Genomic DNA, 21,340 nt, shown 5'->3' with positions numbered 1-21,340 from the left:
GTAATAGTGACTGAGATATTAACGCAAGCAATGCTTAAAATGTTCTCCATTATAATTGATGGAATCGCGTAATCACAGCGATGCACACTGAATTAATGTAACTTGAGTATGATGGAAATATTACGTGAATAGTTGAGAATTTTCCGATTTTTAACACTGCTTTTAAATTACGCGGTCTAACCGCAAATGCTCGCGAGACTGACGTAGGATATGGATGATTAGATGACGAACGCTGTAAAGAGGTCACATGTTTTTGATTTTTTAGGTAAGAGATATTGAACTCGAGAAGAAACGGTGTATTACACGTTCGTTTACCTAATTACATCCTCATGGCACATGAATCTATGCGAGTGGGTACGCTCGGCATAACCACTTTACTAGTTTCGTTTTTATTTTTGCAACTATCTGGTTAAAAATATCTCCAGGCTAAATAGTCGCTTGTGCGGAAATTACTTCCTCAAGTATGTTTCTTACATTCTTCATTCTTTTCGTCTTTGTTTATATACAGTTAAATCGAATAGAAAATAAATTATAGAACCTCGAAACAGTTCTTTCGAATTCCTCGATAATTCATCTCAGAATAAAACTGAGCGAAACTTATTTCCAGGTAACTACCTATTTTCTACTGATTAGATAACATTTATATTTTAAGCATCTATGCTAAAAATTAATGAGTACAGAGCTAGTAGAAAGTTGTCAGTAGAAAAACCAATTTTAGAGTATTAACTAAACTTGTTGTCAAGAAAGATTTTATTCTGCATAAAATCCGTAGACTAATTATTGTATTTTAATAAGTTGACAGTTTATCAATTACATTACACAGTGACGATTTTAATCCGGACATGTTGTTAAATATTTTATCCTCAATATATATTGTAGGTACAGCCGAAAAAATGTTTGGGAACGATGATAACCAGTTGCTGAAATACATCTGACATGCAGCAACCTCGTATGAGTAATACAACAATTAGTTACGGACTATTAGACTGAACAGAAAATGCAACGGAGAACCTCTTTCCCGTATTCTATAATAACGAACCCGTTCTAAATGACGCAAATATTTCCGGGACGAGCTAGCTCGTGTAAGCTATTCGGCAAAGTCGACGTTAATGTGTGTTATTACAACGACCCTGTGTTGTCGCGCGTAATGCAACGCAATTACAGATTACGCTTAAATCTTCGGCAAAGTCGTAAATTAAGAGCAGAAAAGAAACACGCACCCGATGCTTTATTATATCGGATAAAACGTCGGATGCATGAAAAAGGGGGACCGTTAAAAAGGGGAACATGTTCTTTTTACAGCCGGGTGAGGAGCATTACCCGGTGGTTTTAAGTGTTTTTCTTTCTGGATGGAATTTTGGGTCAAGGCGAGCTCTTTTCTTTTTTCTTTTTTTTTTCTTTTTTAATGCACAGCCTTTGAAGTGATACTTCGTGAAACGAATATGACACCCACCGAATTTACGTCCGTGAACTCTGCTGAACTTCTGAACTCATCTCATCTTTTCGCCGAGGACAATGACGGAGGAATGGCGTCCATCGTTGCGCGTGTCATTGCTCACTGGTTATGTCTCGGGGGCTTACGGGACTTTAGGACGCACTCCCGCCTCTTTTTGCATTGCAAATTACACGACCCGCAATTTAAACGCCCTCACAATTGAATTAAAATCCCGAGGAGGCGAGGTAACGCGCTATCCCCGTTACCAAACGAGATTCGACCGCATCTCTCGCAAAACTATTTTCCCTGCTTCAAGCAAGTTTCAACCTTTATCCGAAGCTGCTGGAAAATGCGTCTGGGAACGACAAAATGGAAGAAAATTTGGAAAAAAATTGAAAAAAATGTTCACCTAGCAGAGCGTGGTTTCGATCCACGGACCTCTGGGTTATGGGCCCAGCACGCTTCCACTGCGCCACTCTGCTTCTTTATGTTCTATGGCGAATTAGTCGATATAACCTACAATCAATAACGCTGTGAAAAGAAAAAGAGTAACATACAATTATTTCATTTAAATAAAGTGCCGAATGCCTTTTTCAAACGTTAATATTGCAATAATGTTGGAATAACAAAACTTATGATTGTTGGAGCACCATTGATTGAAATGTTGCATTATTGAGCCCAATAAAAATAGATGTAAAAATTCTATTGCAATAATGTTGGAATAACAAAACTTATGATTATTGGAGCACCATTGATTGAAATGTTGCATTATTGAGCCCAATAAAAATAGACGTAAAAATTCTATTGCAATAATGTTCAAAAAATAGGATTTACTATTATTGACCCATATAACGCGAGGATAAGTTAATAAGGCGAGTAAGAAGCGCACTTCCTATCATTTATTGTTTATGTAACTAAATTACCACGCGAAATTGCGATGATGTTTGCGCGAAAGGAATTAATGAATCGTTAAGTTTAATCATTCTGATTAGAATTAATTAGAATACAATAAAATTAATAGTTCAATCATTTTAACTAGCGATTCATTTTCCATCTTGCAGTGTGAGGCTGTTAGTGCCGGAACAAGTTTTCGTTTAATGTTCGCACGAATTATATTCAAATACAATTATTGAAGTGTTAATTAATGTTTTTCGAGACAAGATTCCTGAAGTAATAGGAGCATGGGCTGTTATGATTTTAGGTATTTTCTTTCGATTAACTATTGTTCATAATCACATTCCTTCTGAATATAACAAAATTCTGCGAACACGTAATAAATGGACGATAAAATACAGAACAGTAACAATATGCTGCTGTTATTTTTCACTTGTTAAAATTATTGATGAAGAAATGAATCTCTTAACTCTTGTTTCTTGTAATTGACACACGAAATGTTTATTTGGACAAAGATACGCAGTCTAGCAGTGAAGCACCAACTACTAACAATTTCAAAAGTATACAATAGTTATTAGTGCAAAAAATCAATAATGTTGCCTACAGTACAGATAAAAGTATATTTTCAATTCTCAAAGATCAAAACTTCCTTCGATGTAACCAGGCTTTTACTTAAAAATGGATTATTTCAATGTAACCTCGTTAATCTAATTAAGCTCTAACAGTTTAACCCACTGCGGTAATATTCATTCACTCGCTACGCTACAGTAATGGTTTTTATGTACGTATTAACTTTATTACCCGCTTGTAATTTTATTTAGACATCGCTGTATAAATGAAGCACTCAGTGTTTCTTCTTTATATGTTTTTCAATGTAAATTCATGAATATTAATTGAATGATAATAATCTCGAATGTTTCACAAGATTTCCCATCAACGATTTATGTTTCTTCGTAATGCTTTATTTCGAGTTCCGCGGAACTCGCGTGTATCACGGGAGGGAACAATTAAGATAACCCTGAGAAAAAGGCAGTGCCTCAATTGAAAACAACTTTGTTGCGATGCTACCTGCGTAGGCCCCGAAGCGTGTAATCTAACCGGTGGAACGTAGATCAACCACCTAGGTCGAAGTATGTAGTTGCAGCGGATGCAAATAAGTATCTTGGTCGATCCAGGTGCGCTCCCCTTTTAGGATCAGTAATCTTAAACTAGCCCCCACCTACAGAGAGTATCCGCGGAGCCACGTGCTTGGACGTCAGCAATATATCTACCTTATTCTTACGACCTATTACCGTTTAAGCGATCCCTCATCGCTATACTTAATTACTACATTAATACTTATTATATATATATATAATAAAAAAATAATTCTAATAATCATTACTACTTTTTAACCCCCCAGGGGTTTTAAGGAAGGGTCGAAAGGGGTCATCAAGGTCTCAAAATCTGCAAGATTCTTTGAGTGGACCACCAGTGATCACGCCATTACTATTTTCTAAATTATTACGCATTACTTACCGGAAGTCTGTATAAAAACGGAGAACTTGAAAATCTTTATCCAAAAAATAATACTTTGAACTGATGGGATTACTTTGAGAGGACTATTGCTTCACGATTGAAAGTGTCATATTAACACTAGATTTACGAAGCACTAAAAGTGGCCAGTTTCGATTATTTTATAAAAACACCAAGAATATATTCAGCCAGATTTTTAGCAGGCTTTTACTATAATATACACTAACGAGCAAAACTGAGTCCACACTATTTGAAGCAACATAACTTTTTAAAAATTCGATCAAATGACTTGAATTTTATTGAGAAGTTAGAAGGATTAGTTTATTAGACGAGGTTGGTTAAAAGTGGCTTAAAAGTGGAAAAATTGCCGTTTTTCACGATTTTCGACTTAAAATCGCACTTTTAATCGTTTATAACACGTAAACGAATTGACCAATATCGGTGAAATTTTCAGCATGGATATAATTTATTCGAGCGAATCAAACACATTCTTTAAATTTTCAATACAGGCTCAGATAAAAATGCTGAAAAAACCAACTTTTACTATTTCTTTTGCGATTCCGACCAATTCAAATTTTTCCTAAAAAATTTTTTACACCTCGTCTAATAAACTAATCCTTCTAACTTCTCAATAAAATTCAAGTCATTTGATCTAATTTTTAAAAAGTTATGTTGCTTCAAATAGTGTAGACTCAGTTTTGCTCGTTAGTGTATGTTCCAAGGAATAAACGTGTCAAATAAATTTCCTATAAATGCATTTTCACAGTCTCAATAATTGTAAATTAAAGAACATAAAACCCGTCATTTTGACGGGTCCCGTAAATCTAGTGTTAAAGAGAAGAAATTCTAAACACCATAAACGTTTGAAATCTATGGAAGAATCACCGGTAAGTAGTGTGTCGATCGCTACGGAAAATTCTAGGTAAATTGTTGAACCGTTTTTCAGGTCGGAAATCGTCTCGATGGAGTCTTCGGAATACCGGAGAGGTAATTACAGCGATGACACGGAGTTAGTGTCGCGATAGCATCTTGTTTTGATTGAACGCGACCCTGCCCGTCTATGGCTCGGTCTAGGAACGTCTTGATCGGCACGGTAGCATTTGACTGGCCGCGGATTCGAAAGGGTCGATCGTTTCGAGTCCCCATAGAATGTTGAATAAGCGCATAAAGTGTAACAAAGTGAGACGCGCGTGCGTAGCGGATCGGTGACTCGGTGGATGCAGTTCCTGGTGACGTCTGACTAAGCGTTCTATTTCGACGCACCCACGGAGGCCGCGTGAGTAATCCCGAAACCGCATATATCCGCGCAGGTGGAACTCATTCGAGGATTTCTGCGAGTTTTGGATAGAAGGCCGGAAAGTCATGTTCAGATGTAGCGGACCCTATAATTATCATTGTGATATTATTAACCTCCGCCGACCACCTCTGTTTTGACATTGCCACGCTATAAATGATCCGCTCCAGCTAGCCGGGCTCACGGTTGCGTCCGCCATTTATATTAACATTAGCCCTACCACCATCGGTGCTTTATGCAAAGAAGTCGAAAAAGTCGAAAAAGTTTTCGGTACACCCTTCAAAACGATGCAACTTGTTGAAAAGTGCATCACACGACTCGAGCTTCTTCAAGACTAGAAGAATCGATTTCAAGGAAATCAGTAAAAATCAGTAAAAATTTTAAAAATACGTTTCCTGAATCTGTGTCGAAAATATATATACTTTGAACATTTCATCAAAATCGCTCAACGTTGCAATCGGCTACAAATGTTCCAAGATGGCGAATATTGCAGTTCTTGGTAAACAGGATGTTTACATGTTCATTCTTTTTTAAATTACAATATAACTGTTTTACTGGTTTTCATGGATAAACAGTCTTGAACTGTATTGCACTGTAATAATTGTTGCATCCGACAATATTTTCTCGGACAGTGTAACAGCGAAGTGGATTAAATAAACTTTAAAATTTACCGTCATCTTCGGGCAGAAAATATGGCGAAGGTTTCGATTACTCTTCCCGTTAATAGTTACAACAGCTGGTCATTAAACACCGGCCACGGACGACCATTTTCTACGAGTCGACCGGATTCGCGAGCACTTTCTGATTTTATGCAATTAATTTATCAATTCGTAGATCCTGTGGGCGATGATTTTTCATGGCGCGCCGTTAATATCCTCGACAGATGTTACGACCGGAGCAAATAAGTGTTTGTGTGCGCAATCAAATCCAGTTTTCAAACCAGAACACCGGGAAAACGCTTATAAAGCCATTTTACGTCTTCCGTGTAGCACAAAAATTAAAAGATTCGTACATTCACGATCTTCCTTACGATCGTATTCAAACGTATATGTCTCTATAACGCAATTTCCATTTTAGCCTCCCCAAGATACCATTAACATTACTTGCGGGTATCATTTTTCAAGTTATAATTAACAATTATGTCATAATCGGTCAGTAGGAAAGGAAATCTCTTCAAACATATGCGCAATAATCGGAGGCATTATATTCAGTGATTAAGAATAATATTTAAATTCCATTCACGATTAATGAAATTTATTCGCCAAATTTTTTATCCTCATCGTTAAATTATTTCCCAGTCGAAAAATCATCGAAGCGTTTAATCGTCCACTGTTTACCTGACTTCGAGTTGCAGCAGCGTTCAATTTGTCCAAAGATTACAGGCTCCCGAGTTTTAACACTAGGTTTACGGGACCCGTGAAAATGGCGGGTTTTAATATTTTTAATTTACGATTATTGAGATTGTGAAGATCCATCTACGTGGAATTACTCGACAAACTTATTTCCTTGGGTATATATTATTTAAAAACTGGCTGAAAACTTGTATAGACACACTCTTCTTATTTTTATAAAGCAATGTAAAATACTCGCTTTTAATGCTCCGTAAACCTAGTGTTAATAAACATCTCTTAATAGCGGTGCGCCGTGTCTAACACCGCGGAGCGTTTAATCGAGATCGCGCTGTTACCGAAACAGGCGTATCTCTGTTCGTTGCATTCTATCCGATCCTCTGCAATGGGAGCACAATGCTCGATTACTCAGAAACGTGTACACGGCGCGACCTTGCTCTCCATTATGCGCGCGTACGGACGAACATTTGTATTATCTTGCAAAAAGAAAAAAAAAAAAGAGAAAAAGATCAGCGGTCCGGCTGCTCGAGCATTATCTCGCTCTGCGTGGCATTAAATCAAAGTGCATACTCTTGTATGGGTGCAACGCGGAGAATACGAGGCTGCAGTTGGGTGTGATTCGACGATGCACTTAACAAGTCGCCCACGTGGCTCGCATCGATCGTTTGGTTACGGTGTCGTTCGATGATTGTGTGTGTGTGTGTGTGTGTGTGTGTGTGTGGCGGTACGGGTTTCTGTGTGGTGGAAGGGAGCTGACGGTGGTGCAACGCGCCGCGGCCTGCACGCGAAATGGAGTGCATTAGAAGACGCGGCGCGCAACCGCGTCACGTCACTCCTTTAATGCAAATTCGAGCCGCGAGCCTAACAGAAAAAGGAACCCGCCCGATACCAAACGCGGCGAACGTCGACGCACGTAAATGGCCACCACGGAAAAATTCTGAAACGCGCTCCTCTGTTCGCTCGCGCCGCGAGTACGGCAGCGTCTTCGCAAAAGGGATTCCCCGCGGTTAGGTTCGGCTCGCTTAGGTTCGCGCGGAGGAGAAAGTTCTTTGAAACGGATCGACGCGACGGGTTTTTGTTACGCGACAATCGACAGAACTGTCGGGAAAAGCGCTCGTCCCGATGCCGTTACACTCTGACAATATTGTGAGACACTATGCAACGTCATACTAATCTGTGTCGTGAAGAGGAATTTTTGTCCCTTCGGTGTTATCGTCCACTTGAAGAAACATATTTTTCGGTAAACTCTTTTCCGGAAACTTCGGTTTCTTTCTAGTCTATTACAGTGGTCAGTGTCATTTTAAACGGAAAGATGGCACGAATAAGTTGGTGAAAGTCTCGTAAAAAAATAATGAAAAATAAAGAAAGTGATGTCACACCGATATGTCCAAATATGCAAATAGCTCGTATTGCAATTTTTGTGAAGAACTAGGGTACCGTGTCTGTTTATCGGAGCAGTTTCGCACAGTTCACCACGCGCTTCTTGCAACTCTGTGCAACAACTTTTTACATCCATTGTTTTGCCACATTTCAGAAAAGAATAGCTTCTAACTGCAGCTGCCGACCTCAAATCGCTCGCCACGATTTTTCACGAGAGAAAGCTCGGTTTAGGCATAAGGTCTCAGTGCTACAATTTTATTCGACCATTGAATTGAACGTTTATGGTTATCGTGCACAATTCGCTTCTCATCAGAACTCGCAGTCCCATGTAGAAATGAACAGTTTTCATCGTGGACATATACAGCAATGAATAGTCGCCGCTACTTTCGACTAACCGTTGGATTATGCAGAAACCATTTATAGAACTTCCAATTATTTTTAACAAACCACGATCTCATGACGCACCCCTAATATTTAGTTAATAGCGTGACCTGCTCGGTGCACCTAAGCTGTATATCTGTTGAAATTAGTATTCGCAAATCGTTATTTAATATCCCGAGTGCTCTTTCCATATCCTGTGTCCATATTCCCGAAAACAATCCTAACTAATATTTAACCCTACGAAATATGCATTATACGAAAAATGGGCCAAATGAATGAACATCAACCTGTGAATGATAATTAAGCAACCAAACTTATAGGACCATTGGACCACCTCAAAATAAAAATTGCAGATCTTGTGATAACAATGCTTAGAACGCGTGGGATGCCGTTCGAATAGTTGCTAAATAAATGAATGTAGTCCCGAGCAAGCCATTAACAAGAGGAGATCTCTTTAACGAAACATCCGTGAACTCGCAATAGAATTACTGTACAATGTCCCAGACTTTTAGTCCATCACTATGGCATTTGACATGCACAAATTGAATAGAATAACATTTTCGTTCGTTTACCGTTTAGCGTTGATTCTGTGCACTTGGATGCAAGCGGAGTTAATGGTCCAGGAAACTCTCGGGGGATATAATTATAATACCATTACTGGCCAAGCACTTATTAATCGTTGTAGGTTGGATCGGCCAATTTCGTACGTGTGCAATTTGCGATAATCGTAGGTGAATTAAGTTATGGCATTGTAACGAAGATACTTACATAACGTATGACGATATTAGTCCTTAGGCTACGGTGTTACGCGTATGCATTTACTCGCGAACGGAGCGTGCACAAGCTTTTACGCGTGTTTAGATTAAATCGATTCCACTCCGGATCGTAGGAAACGTTATTATACGCACACCGTCGGAATTTTTACCTGGAAATTATTTATCGTGATTTAATTGAACGCTGAGGATACGTATTATTACGCGACATAAAAATTTTCGAATTAATTCCACCGACTTTATAGAATCGTCCCGCTGGTGTTTTGAAATTCCTCGTTGATTTTGTGAAATAGGCGTGATCGTTAATGAACGAACGGGCTGTGTCGCGCGCCTACTTTTTCGAATCGCGTTACTTCGAAAAGCCGCAAAAAGCACCGGCTCGATTAAAACGGTAGGCGGAACGGTCAACCCGTCACTCGTGTAACTTTTTCCTCGCTTTCTGCTGGAATTCCTCAACGCAGGGTGCAAGAACAGTTTGCATGGAGGGAATTCTCGCTGGAGTGTCAATTAACAAAAATATATTATCAACACTATCGCGCGGATTAAAAACTGAACGGGCAGCCGTATTACGTTGAAATTATTTTCTGCATTCTGTTGTGCAGATTACAAAGTGAATAGGCAACGGTATAGAACAAAATTATTTCCTATACGCATTCACTTTTGTGCTATCTGTCCAAAATATTATAATAGTTGTAGTTTATTTTAGCCGATCACAATTATTAAGAAAAGAAACAAATGTCTACTGTAATTCTTCTAGCTTGACATTAATCGAACCATTTTTATTTCGAAAGTTCGCAGTATACTTATAATTTCATAGTTCGAAAATCATCATTCGTTATAATGGTAATATACAAGATAGTAAACAGTGGTCTAGTTTATAGATAATATAAAACATATTAAAGCTTCGAGAACGAATCCATAAAGTTAACTTAAAATTATTTGATAATGTATGGAATTCCCCTTTAAAACAAATTCTACATATTACACGTATAATCAGACAGCAAATGAAAAGTTGAACGGTTTATAAAGTACCGTAAATCAGATACCAAATCAAAAGTTGAACGGTTTGTAAAGTACCGTAAATCAAATACCAAATCAAAAGTTCAACGGTTTATAAAGCACCGTAATCATCGTAAAAAATTGCTAGGTTCATCGTTTGTAGTCTCATAACGGTCCTATAAAATCCTATGAGTCAATTACCCCTATAAAAGTACGAGCCAATTACGCCTATAAAAATATTAGCCTCGTAGGATTATAGTGGTAATGGGAAAGGAGCGTTCCGACATTGCTTTCGCGAATTTAACCGCGTTCGAAACCTCGAATTTCTTCTTATAACGAGCAGAATCTACGCACATCTACGTGTCCCATGTTCTTCAGCTTCTAAAAAATAGAAGTCACTGGCACACGCGTCAGATCCTTTCTGTCCTCTCTTTTTCAACACGGAGCGAGTCATTATACATAGTTGTACCTATATTTTATACTTTCCCCGTTGGATTCCAAGCGGAGAAATTTTAGAAGGCCGCCGTCGTTCAAATAAATTTGTTTACTTTCTTTCCAATCCTTATCTCATGTAATTAAAACCTGATTCTACATTACTTACGCGCTATGTGTTTAAAGTTATAATTTTCGGAAGCATTTTAACCCTTTGCACTCGAAGCCATTTTAACTCTAAACCGAAACATTTCTTCCGACCTAGAATATTTCTCTTCTATATATATTTGTTCATGCTGTACATACGGAAATGGTGCAATTTACTCGTAGAGTGCCGAAATGTTTAGTAATTTATTAAATACGAACAAATTTAAGAATGTAAAAAATATTTTGAATAACGATATAGCAATTTTTAGTGGCGCCTTACAGTCGCCATTCGAGTGATAAGGGTTAACGAGCGCTTTAACGACACAAACGAATTAGTATGATAATTTCGCAAATGTTGTATAAGACCGCGGCGTGACTAGTCGCGGACAGTAACCGATGGTTTTATAATTCTCGTAGGCGCGATTTAATTTTCCGTTTCCCAATTTGGCTGTGATTAAAGGAAGCGGGAGAACGGTGCCGCTTTTAAAATCACGTTCCTCGGCGCGAGGCGTGCTGCGCATTCGCACATGGACGGACGCCGAATTTATTTGACATTCTAAACCGCCTCCGCCACGCCGGTGGTGTGACTCGCCTCGTGCATTCTGATCTCGGAAAAACGACTAACGAACGGCAGCGGCTCGATAAATGTTAATCGTCCCTCGATCCACCTCGGTGACGGGCCTCACGCGGACCGCATCACAATTCGTCAATTCGAATTTTCGATCGGTCACTTTCTAGCGAGAATCTTAGAACTGGCGGCCGCGCACCGCCTCGCAAAAATTGTCTCAACCGCGAAGAAAGTCAACGAAAGTGATCTCATAACGGCGGGACTCGCTTATTCTTCATTCCCGTCACACCGCCGACCGAAAGCGATCGTGTCAACACGCGCCTGCATCTCGTTAACTGGCACGAAATTTGCATATCCGCGGTTTCTTGTGTCCGCCGACAGTTATCACATAACCGTTGAAAATATTATGACGAAAAACCTTGTGTTTTTCACTTCACTTGCTCTAAGCTCGGGCCAATTTTTACCCTCGGAGCTGCGAACAATTATAAATTCGATTCTGTTTTTAGATTTTTTGGAACAGTAGTTTCACACCCTTGACAGAAAATATTCAACCGAAATCGTGAATCGTGATTGTTACGCGAATTATTTGGACGAATATTAAATACGAATAGTAGTGCAGTGTATTAGACAAACATGGTGTAAGAGGCAATGATATTTTACCGTCTATCTCTGAGGAAAAATTAAATTTTTCAAATGCACTGTTTCAAAACACTTGATCTGAAATATAATTTGACTAAATCAGTCTCACTGAGAACTATCACCCGAGTCTGTAAATATTTGCACGCCTGATAGTTTTGTAACATTCAGCGGATCAAAAGTACCAGCAAGTGGCAAGAGAGAACTGATTACGTATAAAAGGTCGTGCTACCTTATCACGAACATATGGAGGCAAAGTTTGTTGAAAGTCTCGGAAAGATAAATACAGAGAATCTGCACCGAGTTTGTAAACGTTCACGTAGACGTGCTCGAGTTATCGAGGATCAACTGTACCTTGATTTCTCGCAAAGTTCCGAGCTGGATATTCGGCGCGTAACGTGTTAATCACGATTTTTAATACTTCGTCCGGTAAGTACCTCGACGACGAGCCGAACGGGCGAGATGACCAGGATCTTTTTGCCAGGTCAGAACGTTACGGGGCCATTCTACGCGGCGTGGTTACATTCCCCTTGCAATTAAAGCAATTAGCGTGGTCGAACGCAAGAAAGGGTTGAAAAATTCTAGTAGGTACACGACGCTCAACATTCTCGTTTCTTTCAGCCGTTCCGTCGGCGAACCAACGCACCCGACCGCCTTCTCCCTTTTGCAAAAGCGAAGAGAAGGAATACGTGGGTGTCCTTTATTTTCAGTCCTCGGCCAGCAGATTCTGAGGCGCTTGTATTGTGCGCCTTGGGGAAGGACGAGCCAGGGGGTGAAACAAAGGGGTCCAGATGGTTGGGGGCCCAGCATCTTCCTGGTTGTAATTTAAAGCGACAGCCCACAGGCACCAACGCGCGCGACGTACTCTCCTCCGGGATGATTTCGACCCTCCTTCACTATGCACGCGTCTGCATACTATATACGCTGCTCCTTATTTTTCGACTTTCAATTCTTTCTGATCTCAGCCCCTCCCCTCGATTCTCAGACTTCAAGTTTTTTGAAATTTTCATGTCGTTCTCAAGCGTAGCCTGTATTTCGTTAGTTTGGAAATATCGTTAACACTAGGTCTACGGAGTATTAAAACTGAGTATTTTACATTACTTTATAAAAATAAGAAGAGCGTGTCTATCCAAGTTTTCAGCCATTTTTTAAATAATATATACCTAAGGAAATAAGTTTGTCGAGTAATTCCACGTAGATTGATCTTCACAATCTCAATAATCGTAAATTAAATATATTAGAACCCGTCATTTTGACGGGTACCCGTGAACCTAGTGTTAAACATTCACGATTTATGTGTTACTTTTAAAAATATTCGATTTACCATTAAAAGGCAGAGCATGAAATTTTAGTGAGAGGTAATTTTCGGAAAAATATTTGACACGTATTTTCTTCATTTTTGGGGGGAGGTCGTGTTGAAAGGGTGAAAACAGCCCTTGAAGTTGCGCGAAATATTCTGGCCAAGTGTTACAATTTAGGGAGGTAAGACGAAAAACTTGGTGACCCCTAAGAACCACCCTAATGTATACACGAATACATTTAGCTGGGCTTTTAGCCTCGGGTCCCCCTTCCTCGAAACGTGTCTCTGTTTTGTACACACCCGTGCGCGTCTTTCGGTATTTCCGACGGACTGACTGTTCGCAGACGCACGGGGGACCCGAACCGCTGGATCCACCCAGTATATTTTCATTTGCATCGAACGCACGAAAGAAGTTACGAGCATTTCTCCTTTAACGGATATTCCGAGAAACGGGACGCTTGTATTCTCGCGAAACCTCGGGAAATAGAGCCGGGGAAACTCTTTGATCTCGCTTCTGCTTCTTCTAACTTTTCGGGTCAGTTCACGCGACGCCACCGTTCGCTCTACTTCCCTCTGCTTCTCTCGTTTTTAGGATCATGGTTGTCGACTTTCTTTGAGTTGCTCTGACTACGAGCACGCGCGAAGCCGCGGTAAATCCTCGCGATGAAAGCATTGTGAATTATTATAATCAAACTTTCCACCGAATGGATCCGAACGATTCCGGAGAAACTTATTCGAGATTGGGGTTTCTATAGCGTTCTTTTTATTGGCAGTATATTCTAAATACAACGATAAAAAATATTGCCATTATTCCAACGGAGAAACGGAAGTCTTCCTCCAGTAAAACTTTCGACAAAATATTCTGGGCTAACATAATCAGCTGCTAATTAATACAAGATTCATATTTCAGATTCATATGAAGAAGAGATAGATCATATGGATCTATCAGAGATCAGAGATCTATTAGATTCATTCATATTTCAAGATTCCCGTATTTCATCTGCTTGCTGAAAAAGCTAGAGAGATAAATTCTATTTGCTATACTACACGGTACTGTATGTTTCATCCAGAGATTCTATATAGTTTTCGAAAAATTAGAAGCAGCACACATGTGCACTTCATCCAGGAGTATAGTTACAGTAGAACCTCGCTGGTTGCACGGAACGGGGCCGAGAATGCGTGCAAAAATAGAGATTGCGCACCGAAAAGCGTAAACAATCATAGTGATTCGACACCTCGTGGTGGCAGTCGCAAGTATGCAACAGACAAGGACTCCGTGCAATAAACGAGCTGCAACTAGCGGGGTTCTACTGTATTACTTCCGTAGGTTTACACTAGAGCTGCTCAAGATGCCTATTAGCGGGCAAGGGCGCCCGCCGCTGCCCGTGGGCACACCTACGGACACGTGACTCAGTGGAGTGGGGGTAAGCCGTGGCAGAACCGTAGCAGAACCGAGCGGGCCACGTAGCAGTGACAATGCATGCGACAAATTCGTGCAGTCTAGCCTGAAGGGGCGTGGCTTCGTGCCCGCCGTTCCGTCTACGCCCAGGGCAAGAAGGTTGTTGCCCGTACGGGCAGACGCTGAAGAGGTTTCTACGAAAAACGGTACTGTGCCTGTTCCAGCACAGCGAAAGATCTGTCGCAATTCGACAGAGGCAACAAAGGCTCTCGGAAGAGCGGCTCGCGAAGCTGGATTATCTCCATCCTCCTCTCCCGAGGATAATGATCTGTAGCGGTGTTGCGGGATCTCCTGAATATATATTAATGCTCGTCCTTTTTTCGCTCGTGTAGATAATGGTGGGCTTCGCCGGGTCTGGAGAGGAGGGCGAGAGAAAGAGGAGAAAGGGGCTGGGGGGGGGGGAGGAAAAAGGGCGAGAGGAAAAAACAAAAGTTGCATTCGTCGGAACACAGGAGCTGTCTCGGGGCCTAAACGCCGCGAAGCTCTCGGCAATAGCCACGGGAAAAATTTTTAATTGCTTTGTGGCGAGAGAAATTACAGACGGTGGAGCCGACCCGACGCGACGCGATGCGACGGGTGCAACAACCCCCTTTCAACTGTTATCTAGAATACCAACAACGCATAGAGGAGGGCCACCTTTATCGATTCGTGTGTTTACCGGCATACAGAACATCCACCTGTTAGACAAACCACAAGATAACCCGGTTTCGTGCGTTCCACGCGCATACTTCTCGTCTGGTTTACTCTGGCGCGTAGATTCGTGCCGATACCGAGATACCGGGAACACCGGGGACGCATTAAAATCTCTGTTCGTAGCTACTGTTGAAACCCATCGCGTTTTTATGGTGTCGGTAATGACATACGCGTCACGACTTGCAAAAATTCGATAATTAACCCCTTCTCGTGGAACAACGAGGAAACCTAGGAAGTAATCGCTGAGAAATTTCTTGGATTCGATTGGGCAGTACTCTGGAGACCTCCCATGAGATCATCACTCGTTTCGTGCATTACAACATTTCATAGCAGCCATGAACCATAAAAATGTAGTTTTTATAGAAACTAACATTAACACTACGGGACCATACGTCAAAATGACGGATTCTAGTTTTGAAAATTTTAAATTATTAAGATTCTAAGGATGCATACATTAGAAATTATTTAGCAAATTTATTTCTTTGGGTATATAGTATTTTTAAAATATTGCTGAAAATGTGGGTGGCACATTCTTGTTATTTTTATAAAGTAATGCAAAGTACTTTAATGAAAAACCGAATCAGCACAATATTTCCGTCAAAAATAATGAGAGAATTCGATTAAATGATATATTGGAAAGGTGAAAATAGTAGACGAATAAATGGTAATTTGTTGGAAGACATAGCTGCGGTATTATGATGGGTTGCCTATCGATGGTGTTACCGATGACGCTACTGATGTATGATGTGAACAGATGTGCCTCTGTTATTAAGATTATAATGCTTGATAAACACCTAGTAAAATCGTAAGATTTACATCGCCTGGTCGTAGGACATCGTTTTTACAGGCTCGTCATAAACTAACCGCGTTTCCGTTCGGCAACAAATTAAAGGCGTTGCCATTCTTAATAGGGTAATAATGAGAGTTGGCAAAGACATATGGACCAGGCCGTATAGAATACGATACATTGCAATAACGTTTTTGAGAAGCTGCTTAATCGCCGTGATCATCGCAACAGGCTAATAGAACGTCAAAGAGATTGCTGGTCGGCATAAAATGTCTTTGAAGCATTTGTTACAGGCCCTCGCGTGTAACACGCTGTAAAAGATACCGGCTAATTATACGGCGGTGCACCGTGTTCGTCGGCCATTTCGTTTGCATACTCCACGTGCCCTTTGGTATTGCAATAAATTTTGCAGTAGCCGCGTATAGAATCGCGCAAACGACTGGATCCCCAAGAAAACGCTATAGGCCCCCGGATTTCATGGCGAATCCGAACTCGCGTTAATCGGAATCCAATTTTAACAAGACTGTTTTATACGCGGCTGCGGATGCGGTCTACACGATAGTTAATTAATTCCGGACGTTCGTAGAATACGGTTGAGTGCACGCTAAAAAGTTACGCTTATTGCGGCCCTTTAGCTTGAGCACCAAACGAAATGTAAAAGAAAACGTTTCCCGGATCGCGCGTATGGAAACGAGACGAAATTTTGCTGAAAGTTATTGTCGCGACGAATATTTTGTGGTCGTTTAATAATCGCATACGAACGAAAGTAACGGGAATGAAATTTCTTTGTCCTTTTCGACTTTCATTTTTCGTAATTAAGATTGAAGATGTAACAGAGAGGATGATGAGATGACTGTGCGCCATGTGACTTCATAAAATGGTATTATTAACTCGCATGGCTTGCCATACGCTTTCTTTTCTAAATGCGGCGCCAGACAAACGTGGACATTAAAGACAACGATGATACAAGACAGCTCGAGCGCCGACGTTGTAAAAATATTTAGGTTTTATTTCGCCCTCGGCCCTGGGCTCGACTTAACCACATGTTGTAAACGTGCGACTGTTTTGTAACTTTCTACCTTTATTGTCCTGTATAAAGCGATCCTTGTGTCAACAGACTTCGCTTACTCGTGCATCAAACATTGTTCGTTCTGCGTGTATTCTCAATAGAATTAAATAAATCCTTCACAAATTATATACGGATCTCTAAGCAGAGCAATAATTGTTCTGCATCAGTTGCAATTTTAATAAGTTGATGAGCTATGCAAATATTACAAATAACAATTGTATAATCTCATTCTACTATTATTTGGCGAGCGGTATTCAAATATCTGTTCTTGTTACAGAAAACTTGATATTTTTATATCTCATAAGTTCTACTCAAACAAAGACTATGTTTTACCTATCTTCCTTGGAATTTATGGTAGGAAAATATTTTTTAGAAATGTCCCATGTTCTTAACACTAGGTTTACGGAGCACTAGAAATTACTATTTTACATTACTATATAAAAATAACACGAATGTATCGATCAAAGTTTGTAGCCACAAAGAAATCAATTTGTTAAATCATTGCTCGTGGATGCATTTTTACAATCTCAATATTCGCAATTTAAAAATATTAGAATCCGTCATTTTGACGGGTCCCGTAAATCTAGTGTTAAAGAAGCCTGTTCGAAAACTATGCTGCGTAGATTGCGTTATGAATGCGTTGTAAAACAATGATGGTAATACATCCTACCGAACAACGATCGATGTTCCACGAGCAATGTGTACGAGCAATCTGGCAGAGCGATCGAATGGCGAGTCAGGATGTTCTTGTAGTTAGAGTGCTTCTTCCTCATTTCCTTTTCCTGTACAGGGAACGCCCTATATCAGTGCCTCAAAATTACACACAACATATACGCATAAATACTAAATCCTGCCTGAGCCGTTCAATCTCAGGAATATCTTGACCTTGGCTCTTTTCAGATGCTAGACACCATTTAATCTGGAGGCAGCGCAACTCTGGTCTCTACTCTATTATTAGGGGAACGGAGAGGAGGTATCGCTTTATTTTGCTACCGGTTTCATCCGACGCAATTTCGCAGCCACCGACACAACACGTGTTTCACATATTGAATGCAAACTAGCCGTATTATAGATTCGTCCCGTATATTTGCAAGCTCTACACTGTCTGGGCCTTAAACCGTTAGATCATGCACCTTTCAGTAATTTCATTGATAATTCATTTAGAAGGAAAGATTGCGAGTAATGGGAGCAATCATAATTTGAGATTGCTACACGCAGAAGAGAAGAAGGTAATCGAATTACTTGTGTGAAACATCTTGGAAGATCGTAATGAATGCAATTATCAACACTCTAATGAATTTTAATATAATGTATTACAATCGGAATTTCTAGTGCCTAGAAACGAATTTATGAAGATTAATGTCAGATGAATTATTGTTCTCTATATTGAAGTGCAATATAGTCCAGATAGTACAAAAATTGTATGTTTATTATCGTAGAAAATACATTGAATGTTATACAAAAATTGCTATTGCTGCAGCACTTATGTTATTATACAAATAATCGTAAATATAAAAAAATTCTACCGTTTTATAATTAACATTCACTCACCTTGAACTGTGTATTTAACTGTGTATGAATTGTCGTTCGAATTCCGAATTAAAAATCGCCAAGATGGAATAGTTTCTATCTTCTAACGACACTTCTCGAACATGTTTCATGCGTACAAAACACACAAATGACTCATGCTATTTATATGGGTCTTGACTTGTGGCTGACTGTGGAATTAATTAGAAAAACGTTCGATTCAGAAGTAAACAATTATGCTCGAATTACGTTCGAACGTGATCAAAGGGCGAAGTTCTAGGCCGATGGCCTCGCTGTTTATCTACCACAGCAAACATAGCTGCCTAAGTAACTTATCATTATTGGCACTGTCGAAGATTAAATTCCATCTGAACTGACAAATATTTAGTCAGGGATTGTTTTCGATGTTGCCTATTTACTATCCAAACTATGCACTATTCGAATAAAGTCGCATCACTATAAGTCACAAAAAGTTTCAAGTAGTTGTTTTCCCTATTTGTGCTCCCACCATTTAGCAGGTATAGGCAGTAAGACCTTTTCACCTTCGGCTTCTTATACAGTCATTACCTGAGAATCCAATACGGCAAGAGCCATAACCCTAACGTGAAATTCATTTTTTGCATTTTGCCCACGTTTTGGCGCTTTTGGCCCACCGTGCGCCGCCCAAATCGGATTCAAAATCAAGGAACTTTCGATAGGAATGAGGTAGAGCGATGAAATTTTTTTTAAATCAAAGCTGCAACTTTGTAGAACATGGGAAAAATAGAGAGATTGTCGTACGAACGTTTTTTAACCTCGAGAAAATTCGTCAAACGCGCACAAATTCAAGAAAATTTTAGTTTTTCCAATACCACGCGCGGAAAAAATTTTGTTTCAACATGCTATGCATCATCTCCCATAGATTCTTTCGCGCTGATTTCAAATCTGGTCTCAAAATTTGTCTACGACCTCAGGATTTTGCAAAAAATAGATTTCCGTGACAAAAACCAATGAAATCATTGGATGGTAATAACCTCCCTATTTTTCCCATATTCTACAAAGTTGCAGCTTTCATTTAAAAACAATTTCATCGGTCTACCTCACTCCTATCGAAAGTTCCTTGATTTTGAATCCGATTTTGTCCAAATTGCCGACTGTGCGCCGATTGGGAATCGAAGAGATATCGAACGACTGGCGTACAGAAAGAACCGATTAGTGCTCGAGGTTACGAGCATCTGATTAGCTGGGGTTCGAAGGAATGGGGCCGATCGGTTGCGTAACGGTGGAGTAGGGTGCATTGTGCGTTATCGTCGGGTCCGATCCCGAAGGGGGCTCTTTAATTCCAGCAGGAAAACAGAAACGCTCTAACGGCCTCGACCCGAGCAAAAGTTCGTCGAGGTTGCCAAGCCTGAGGCCGGTCTATGTTCTCTCTGGAACTCGGAGCCAGGACTCGAGAAAGGTCGAAGCTTGCCGGAGGTAGTCGAACGATCGCGTCGAGAACCGAGCCCGAGAGTCGGTGGAACGAGCGCACGGCAATCGAACATCATCGTCAGTCCCTCACGGTGAGCCGGTTCAGTTGGTTTCCTCCGCTCGTCTCCGGCAACTGGTTGCGTTATTTGCGACGATCTGCTCCGTTTAATAGGTGGCTACGTAAACTGCGTAAACTTTTCTTTCTCTTTCCCTCTTTCTCTCTCTCTCTTTCTCTCTTTCTCTTTCTATCTCTGTCCCTATCTCGTGTTCCGAAGAAAATCAACAGTGCTTCTCTGTCGCTCGTTCGAAACCCGCGCACCCACGAACGATCAGTGCGTATATTTGTTGGTGGACACGAGCATTGTCAAGAAACGGGCCTGTTCTGTTTGTGGATTTCTACCCCCTGCCATCCCCAGTGGATTAATCGACGTCCCGCGGAGGGGAACTTTTCTCAAAGGTAGGACCACTTTCGATCTCTCGAATCGCTCCGTTTTCCACCAGTCACGCCGATTTCCGGCGTGGATTTTCACGATCGTTTCCTCCGGACGAACGGTCGCCGAGTTGTCATAAGAGATCACCGCGAGCCGGTTCGGAACGCGTTCCGAACGAAACATGCACGCTTCGAACGAGCCTACCGATCGCTTTTGAAAGAGCGTGTGTAATTACTGCACGAACGGGCTAATGGTATCCTGCTACGGAATAGTTTAAACCGGAGATTCACCGACCGTTTAATTGACGACGAATCGAGCTGAAATTGCGTGCCAGTTTCCGAGCTGCAATTCAACCCGTTTCTCACCGACCGTCGATGTTTTCGATCCGAAACCTGCACATGGCGCTTGAATCATCCTTGCCGCTCGATGACATATGTCGAGTCCTCCGGAAATTAGGGAACGCTTTGGAGCAGGGATTATTATTAACCCTTCGCGGACCAGAACTTCTGTTATTCTACTTTTCGATGGTCCTGACAAATTATATTTTCTTCTGAAACCAATATCAGCCCTGCGTTACTCGTATAGGGTATTTGATCCACGGTATATTTAACATTTGTTAATCTTATTGTTTAGCAATTAGGCACTCGGTCTGTACATAGTCTAGAATATGTCTCGCTGAAATTGTTAGTATTTGAGAAATGAGCAGGAACTCTGCACGAATACTAACGTAAATGTTTCTCACATGAGCAACGTTACACATTGGATAGTTATAGTTTGAGATTAATCATTCTTTCGCTGTCACTAGGACGACGTTCGTCCGGA

General features: G+C 40.6%; 1 protein-coding gene and 1 non-coding gene across 2 annotated transcripts in view; one reads left to right on the top strand and one right to left on the bottom strand.

The window, feature by feature from the left end:
- Window positions 1-1,845: 1,845 nt before the first annotated feature.
- Window positions 1,846-1,917, bottom strand: Trnam-cau (transfer RNA methionine (anticodon CAU)). The gene has a single exon. It is a non-coding gene; the product is annotated as a tRNA-Met (tRNA).
- An 18,327-nt stretch (window positions 1,918-20,244) lies between these two features.
- Smash (smallish) overlaps window positions 20,245-21,340 on the top strand; it is a 196,766-nt gene continuing 195,670 nt past the window's right edge. The window contains exons 1-2 of the mRNA XM_076802191.1: window positions 20,245-20,259; window positions 20,421-20,544. The gene's annotated coding sequence lies outside the window, so the exon portion shown is untranslated. The remainder of the gene's footprint in view (window positions 20,260-20,420; window positions 20,545-21,340) is intronic.

The sequence above is a fragment of the Halictus rubicundus genome, chromosome 16 (assembly GCF_050948215.1).
Source record: "Halictus rubicundus isolate RS-2024b chromosome 16, iyHalRubi1_principal, whole genome shotgun sequence".
In the NCBI taxonomy this organism is placed as follows: Eukaryota; Metazoa; Arthropoda; class Insecta; order Hymenoptera; family Halictidae; genus Halictus; species Halictus rubicundus.
The sequence above is the reverse complement of the archived record's forward strand: the minus strand, read 5'-3'. Positions and strand labels throughout refer to the sequence as shown.